This window comes from Alexandromys fortis, unplaced genomic scaffold (genome assembly GCF_014885135.2).
Source record: "Alexandromys fortis isolate MF-2015 unplaced genomic scaffold, M_Fortis_MF-2015_v1.1 scaffold_76, whole genome shotgun sequence".
In the NCBI taxonomy this organism is placed as follows: Eukaryota; Metazoa; Chordata; class Mammalia; order Rodentia; family Cricetidae; genus Alexandromys; species Alexandromys fortis.
This window is the reverse complement of record NW_026067997.1, coordinates 8703015-8711165: the sequence shown is the minus strand read 5'-3', so window position 1 is coordinate 8711165 and position 8151 is coordinate 8703015. Positions and strand designations below refer to the sequence as shown.

Sequence of the window (8151 nt, the reverse complement as noted above, 5' to 3'; positions counted from 1 at the left end):
CCAGAGTATTGCTTTTTTATTTTAAACATCAGAGGGGACTGATGAGCTGGTTGAGTAAATAAAGCACTCGACACCAAGGCTGAGGACATGAGTTCCGTAGAAGGAGAGAACCGACATCCCGCAGACACACGTGCATACACAAAAGTGGGTTTAATAACTGGAGGGCTGGGGATGGCTCAGTGGATGAAGTGTTCACCTCGCAAGCACAAGGCCAACCGCTGTGCCTGTAAACAGCACTGGCGGTAGAGGCACCCCTTGGGGCAAGCAGGCAACTAGACCGGCTGGAGTGACTCGCTCTGGGCTCAGCAAGAGACTGCTTCAATAACATAATGATCAAGGAAGACAACTTTGGGCTTCCCCATGTGTGTCCCCAAGAGTGCCCACACATACAAACATGCTCTTTGGCCAACCGAGCCTACTTCATGGGTTACAGGCTACGGTGTTTAAGGAATGTCCAAGGTGGTTCTCTGGCCGCACACACACACACACACAAAATGACATCATGCACGTTATTCTGTATTTTGTGAGGTTTGTATTATCTTAGTGGTGATGTACACCTTTAATCTCAGCTGTCAGGAAGCAGAGGCAGGCAAATCTCTGTAAGTTTGAGACCAGCCTGATCTACAGAGCTAGTTCCAGAATAGCCAGGACTACACAGAGAAACCCTGTCTTGAAAAGCAAAATATAACAAAAAGAAAATAGCTCTCACTGGGTGGCGATGACGTATGCCTCTAATCCCAGCACTCGGGAGGCAGAGACAGGCAGATCTCTGTGAGTTCGAGGCCAGTGTGGTCTACAGGAGCTAGTTTCAGGACAGGCTCCAAAAGTTACAGAGAAACCCTGTGGGGGGGGGGGATAGCTCTCAATTGTTTTTTAGATACTTTTTACTATCTTAAAATTCCGGTTTTAAAATTTGATGTACAGATGTTGTAGGGGTGTGGCTCAGCGATGGCATGCATGATTAGATGTATGCCGCATGTCTTGGTCACCTCCATTGCTGTGAAGAGACACCATAACCAAGGCAGCTTATAAAAGAAAGCATTGACTCAGAGGGTGAGTCTGACCAGGCAGGGAGCATGTTGGCAGATAGGCAAGCATGGCACTGGAGCAGTAGCTGAGAGCTCACATCTGATCCACAAGCAGGAGGCGGAGAGACTGGGCCTGGTTAGTGCTTTTGAAACCTTAAAGCCCACCCCTTACCCCCCTGACACACCTCCAAAAAGGCCACACCTCTTAACCCTTCCACCAGCTAGGAACCAAGCATTCAAAAATATATGAGCTTATGGGGGTTCTCATCCGAACCACCACAAGATACTACATACAATCACCAGTACCCTACAAAAGATAAAGTGTACAGGTCACCTTTGTTAAAAGGTGTGTGTGTGTGATTCATATGCATATATGTATTTGCAGAATACATGAATGCAGGTGCATGTGTGTTTATGGAGTCTAGGTTGACACCAGGTGTCTCCCCCCCCCCTAAATTTCAGGATTTAACCTAATCTCTTAATTTGAGTTAATAATTTCTCTGGTTGGACATACGTTTACAGATTTTTACTATCACAGACACCTGAACGATAACATATATTATTACCACGCCAGGCAGTCTTATAAAAAGAGAACTCTGAATTTACACAACCACCCCTAGAAGTAATTCACTAGTTTCAATCCAGGTAATGGAACCAAGTACAAAAACTAAGTCGGGACAATACAGACGGGCTCTGAAGATGAAACGAGAGGATTATTACTGCAAGAGAAGGATCTGATCTGTTTTTAAAGCAGGGTATTATTTAAGCCTAGGAAAGTGTTTGGCCACCGCCAAGCCCTCTGTTGTAACAGGTATGGGCGCGGAGAATTAGCACACGATCATTTTAACAAGGTAATGAAGCTGGTCCAGCACGTCGGGTGGAAGCGTCTGAGATAGGAAATGAACAATCTTGCCACCAGCGCTCTGCCAGCATTCCCCCTGCCGCGCCTTTGCTCCCGCACTCCCGATGGCCCAAGCTGCCTTCTGGGTTTCTAGCTGCTGAAAGCCTGCATTCCCAGATCTGCCTTTCCCCGGGAACCTCACCTGGGGCACATTTTTCTCTTACGGGGTTCCTAAAGTCCCAAAGTTGGGACAGTTAAGTTTGCTTGTATTAATGCTCACCGTGTCCTAGGCGGCTCTAAATCTCAGGCTTTTATTTGTCCATCCGGCTTTGGAGCTGAAGTTGGAGGAGGGCAGCTAACATCCGGTTGCACGGAGGACACGGGGCTCAGGAGGAGTGGCGCGCCGCTGGCCCACCTGGACCTGGCGACCCTTCCCGTTTCCTGGCGGTGGTCGTGCAGTCACGGGGCCTGAGGACGGCGGCGGTGCGGGGTGAGCCACTGAAGGGGCTGAAGGTTCGATCCTTGGGACCGGTGCGGTGCGCAGACGGCCCTCGTCAGGCCAGCGCCCTGGGAACCTGCGGTGGGGATGGTCGGGAGCCCGGCTGCTCTGTAGTGGAAACTGCAATTGGTGGTCAGATTAGCAAACTGGCTCCTTTTCCGGTACAGCCAGCCATTAACGGCCTCGTCTGACAATGGGGAATACCGATCTCAAAAACCCCGTTCCCTGCTTCTTCCTGCTATTATTTATTAATTTTGAGCCATAGAGCTGCAACGCACCGAATGCTATGCAATATCCTGGTTTCGATCCAGAAACCGAAAGGAACGAACAAAAATCCTCGAGAAAAACAGAAGATCCACGGAAGTCTGTGGTTTAGTTGGTAACTGCACCGGTGGCTTGCTCTCAATTTTTGATGAATGTACCGAATGCTAAACTTGGAGGAATTTGAGTGGAGAATGTATAGGTCTAAGTCTTTGCAACTTATTAGAAATCTAAAATCATTCTAAGGTTAAAAGTTAGCATATAAAGCCCCACAGCAAGGTGAAGCGGCCTTGGCTCGCTGAAGAGGGCTAAGTTAGTTTTCTCCCCAGCAGGACAGGAAGTAGTAGGTAGTGTCTGTTTGATCAACTTGTTTGCTGAAGCAGTTGTCAGGCGAGTGGGGGTAGATCCTGCTGGCCTGTTTTCCCCCTTGGAATTTGTCCTCTCTCAATTCTCTTCAACAAATATCTTTTAGCATTTGTTAGGTGTGAGCAAATGAGACACGTTCCTTAAACTAGTGGGAGCCACGACCGTCTTAGGGTCAGAAAGGGACGTCATTGGATCGCATACTCGGCAGCGATGTATGTGTAGGGTGGCTTTGTAGCCAAAAGGAATCAGAAATTCAGCCAGGAAATTGAAGTGGAAAAGATAGGATTTGGGAAGATTTTTGTGAGTCTTGAAGCCTTAACAATTGAATGTATTCGAAGATCAAAGAAAATGTATTCCAGAGTTTTTCACTCAAGGGTTTTAGAACATGGTTGACACATTTTAGAACAAAGAGAACTCCAGAGGAGAGACCTGGATTCGGGGAGTGGGAAGAGGAGGAATTTGCTTTGAGCTGTATTTGAACAAGCCAAGTACTGAGCTGGAAATAATGTGTCTAAGAGCAGTAAACGCAAGGGCAGACTATACAGAAGGAACCAGAGGAATAAAAAAAGCCACGGAAGGCAGCTATGTGACCCTCTTGACAAAAGAGAGCTGCTTTATTTATTTATTATGTATACAATATATTATTCTATTATATGTGTATAATACTATATATATACACGTATTATGTATATAACATTCCTTCCACGTATGCTTGCATACCAGAAGAGGGCACCAAATCTCATTATAGATGGCTGTGAGCCACCATGTGGTTGCTGGGAATTGAACTCAGGACCTCTGGAAGAGCAGTCTGTGCTCTTAACCTCTGAGCCATCTCTCAGCTCCTGAGCTCCTGAGCTGCTTTCTTGCTTGGTTGAGAACTCCAGGTATCCCAGAGTCCTGATGTGAAGTTAAAGATTCATGTCTCCTACAGACTTGGAGAGAGAGGCTCGGGGTGAAGCTAGGTCTTGGAGTTAGCACTAGCAGTTCGCTCTTTTTCCGAGTTATTTTAGTGAAAAACAGGAAGATTGCCAGCAGTCTTTTCATGTGTCCTTTCTCAAGTGTCCAGAGGACTGGACAGGGAGCCAGATATGATTTCTGGTTCTGGTTATACCCACTGCCTACCTGTGTTATTTGGTCAAGTCATGTATGCTTGCAATAGGAAAATAGTTCTCAGTGAAAACAAATGAACTCTTTTATTTCTAGAAATACAAGTAGGGTGGAGAAGTACCCTTTGCAAAATGCTGATACAGAAATAGAAGTATAATAAATACTCCAAAGAAAAAAATTCCAAGCCAGTGCTTGGAAGACAGAGGCAGGTCAATCTCTGTGAGTTCAAGGCCAGCCTGGTCTATACTGAGTGAGTTCCAGGAGAACCAAGGCTATACAGAGAAACCCTGTCTTGAAAAAACAAAAACTTATATGTAATCTCACTCAATAAGTAGGTATACCGGTGCACAAATCCTTCCTTTGGGGGCATTTAAGCAATCTTTCTTCCACAGTCTCTTGAATACTAGGTCAGACACCATCAAGCTGGCTTGATACTCAATTAATAAAATTCAGATTATTTATTTGACTAGTGTAGCTGATCTCAGATATATACCCAATGGTGCTCCAAATGCCCCTGTCCAGTCATTCTACTTAAACTCATTCTGGAGCCATTGACTCAGTCAGGATCCGAGATCAGCAGCTAAGAATTTGCGCTCAGACTCCCAAGGCAGCACTTTCCTTATTCCACATCCTGCTGTCACCCCAGTTGATATCAAACATATTAAACTCACCAGAAGGCTTGTAATTCTGTAGACGGATTTTTCTTTGATCCATCAGCTCACAGAAAACGACACAGATACTTATTATTAATTATGAAAGCTTGGCCTATAGCTTAGGCTTATCCCACTAGGTCTTATCATTTAAATTAACCCGTTCATATTAGTCTACATTTTGCCTTGTCATTTTTTTTAAGATTATTTATTATGTATACCATATTCTCAGTATTCTGTCTGCATGTATGCCTACAGTCCAGAAGAGGGCACCATTTCTCATTACAGATGGTTGTGAGCCACCATGTGGTTGCTGGGAATTGAACTCAGGACCTTTGGAAGAACAGGCAGCCATCTCTCCAGTCCTGCCTTGTCATTTTTTATGTCTCTTTCAACTTGCACTCCCTATTTCCTCTCAGTGCCTTCTAGCATCTCTCCTGTGCCTAGATTCATCTCCCCTTCTTTTTTCTCTGTCCAGAAATCCTGCCTACCTCTTCCTGCCTAGCTATTGACCATTCAACTCTTTATTAAACCAATCAGAAGGCTTTGGCAAAGGCACATCTTCAGTGTGCAAAAAGATTATCCTACAACATAATTCTAAAAAGTAATGTGTCCCCAAAGTAAAGCTTGTTTTTTCCTATCACATTTGAATACTACACAGCCAATGCCCATCAAAGTCACATTTAGAAAAAAACCATTAGAGGACTGGAGAAATGGCTCAGAGGTTAAGAACACTGACTGCTCTTCCAAAGGTCCTGAGTTCAATTCCCAGCAACCAACCACATAGTGACTCACAACCATCTGTAATGAGATCTGGCATCCTCTTCTGGCCTGCAGGCATGCATGCAGACAGAACATTGTATACATAATAAATAAATAAATGTAAAAGAAAAAGAAAGAAAAAACATTAGAGCCAGAAGGTGTTGGCACACACCTTTAGTCTCAGAACTCAGAAGGTAGAAGCGGAGCAGACACATCTCTGAGTTCAAGACAGCCTGGTCTACAGAGCGAGTTCCAGGATGACCAGGGGCTAAACAGAGAAACACTGTCTTGGGGCAAGGGCATTAGAGAGGGATATAGTGTAGTGGCAAAGCCTTTACCCTTTATGCACCAGGCTTTGGGTTCAATTCCCCTCTTCTAAACAAAACAAAACCCCCACCAAAGCAATAGCATAGATAGGAAAACTCATTATATTCAGCAAGGCAATTCACTCCGTATGAATACGTGGGTACATTAACAGATGTTCTTGAGCTGGTGAGCTGGGCATGGTGCTACTCTCCTATAATCCCAGGAGTTTTATCAAAAGTTTAAGGCCACCTGAGCTACATAACAAGTACCCAGGCCAGCCAGAGTTACATAGGAAGAGCCTGCCTTGAAAAGAAAAGAATCTTGCCCAATATGGCCAGGAGTGATTGCAATTCCAGCATTCAAGAGACAGGCTAAGACCCCAAGTTCAAGGTCAGCCTGGGCTGCGCAGAAATCTAGAACACGTCTCAGAAAACAAAAATCGCAGCAAATCCTTAAACTGGATGTGTTGATACACACCTGATGTGTTGCACACACTGGATGTACTGATATACACTTGTGTTGTTCACACTGAATGTGCTGATGCACACTTGGTGTGTTGATGCACACTTGATGTGTTGATACACACTGGATGTGTTGACGCACACTTGTGTTGTACACACTGGATGTGCTGGTGCACACTTGGTGTGTTGATGCACACTTGTGTTGTGCACACTGGATGTGTTGGTGCACACTTGGTGTGTTGATGCACACCTGATCTGTTGATGCACATTGGATGTGTTGATGCACACCTGATGTGCTGATGCACACTTGTGTTGATGCACACTGGATGTACTGATGCACACTTGTGTTGTGCACACTGGATTTGCTGATGCACACTTGTGTTGTGCACACTGGATTTGCTGATGCACACTCATTTGATATGTTGATGCACAGTGGATGTGCTAATGCACACTTGGTGTATGATTGCACACTTTGTGTGTTGTGCACACTTGATGTGTTGTGCACACTTGGTGTGTTGTACACACTTGGTGTGTTGATGCAGTACTCAGGAAGTAGATTCAGGATGATTGCAACTTTGAAGCCAGTCTGTACCACACAACAAATTTGAAATCAGCCTAGACTGTATTAACAGGATCTTATCTCAGTAAACAAAACAAAACACCTTGTCTCGCTCTGTGGTTATCCATGGTTTACTCTCAGAGACTTCCTTTCCCCTGGTATTGACCAGTTCTGTCTTCTTTGTTGCTAGGCAAACTTTCTATCAGTGAGCCTCATTCTTAGTGAAGGCGCAAAATTGCATTTATCGAGCAGGACTCTATAGTAGGGGTAAATGTAGTCTCCCAAGACATTATTCTTTGGTTCATTAAATAATTTCCCATCGGGCTGGAGAGATTGCTCAGAGGTTAAGAGCACTGGCTGCTCTTCCAGAGGTCTTGAGTTCAATTCCCAGCAACCACATGGTGGCTCACAACCATCTGTAATGAGATCTGGCGCCCTCCTCTGGCGTGCGGGCATATATCGAGGCAGAATGTTGTATACATAATAAATAAATCTTAAAAAAAAATAATTTCCCATCTACCTTGACAAGTAAGTTAAAATAGATTAAAAACAAGACAAAAACACACTTGTGGGTGTCAGAGGATGACATTAAACTTTTAAAAAAATAATTTATTTTTATTTGCATTAGTGTTTTGCCTATATGCATGCCCGTGTAACGGTATCAGATCTTGTAGTTACAGACAGTTGCTAACTGTCATATGGATGATGCTAGGAATTGAAGCCAAGTCCTATGGAAGAGCAGTCAGTGCTCTAAACCCCTGAGCCACCTCCCTAGCCTTGACCGTAAACATCTAATCCTCCTGCCTCTACCTCTTGAGTGTCATGTACTGCCACACCAGAACCGTTGAATGTTGGGAGACCAGCCCAGGTCTGCTGCACACTATCCCAGCAGCAGACCCTATCCCCAGATGTCCTTTTAAAGAAAATAACCATGCCTTTTTATAAAGGGGCGGTGACTGTAAAAACTGGAAAAGAATGACGCTAATAAGCTGCTTTCGGTGGTTCTCTGCTTCACTGCTCTGGGTTTTTATTCTGCTTCTGCAAGTTCTTGTGTATCCCATTGATACACAACAGTAGAAGACTTGTCGTCAGGCTGGAGGCTCCAAAGACCATCGCTACTCTTGTCTGCTGCTCACCATGAAAGCCCTGTCCTTCTGGAGGGAAGTCTTCTGTGAGAACGAAGTTCTCTGAGGAAAGCACTTAGGACACAGAAAGCCAGCGTTCCCTCCTGAGCACTGTGACATTTTGGTTCTTATTTTGTTTGTTTGTGCTTTTTTTCTTCCTTGTTTTTCTTCCCTTTTTTCCTTTCTT

At 44.7% G+C, this 8151-nt stretch overlaps 1 protein-coding gene across 1 annotated transcript in view; it reads left to right on the top strand.

Moving 5' to 3' along the window:
- The first annotated feature begins 1706 nt into the window (after positions 1-1706).
- Positions 1707-8151, top strand: part of Ccdc125 (coiled-coil domain containing 125) — a 44393-nt gene continuing 37948 nt past the window's right edge. The window contains exon 1 of the mRNA XM_050160377.1: positions 1707-2359. The gene's annotated coding sequence lies outside the window, so the exon portion shown is untranslated. The remainder of the gene's footprint in view (positions 2360-8151) is intronic.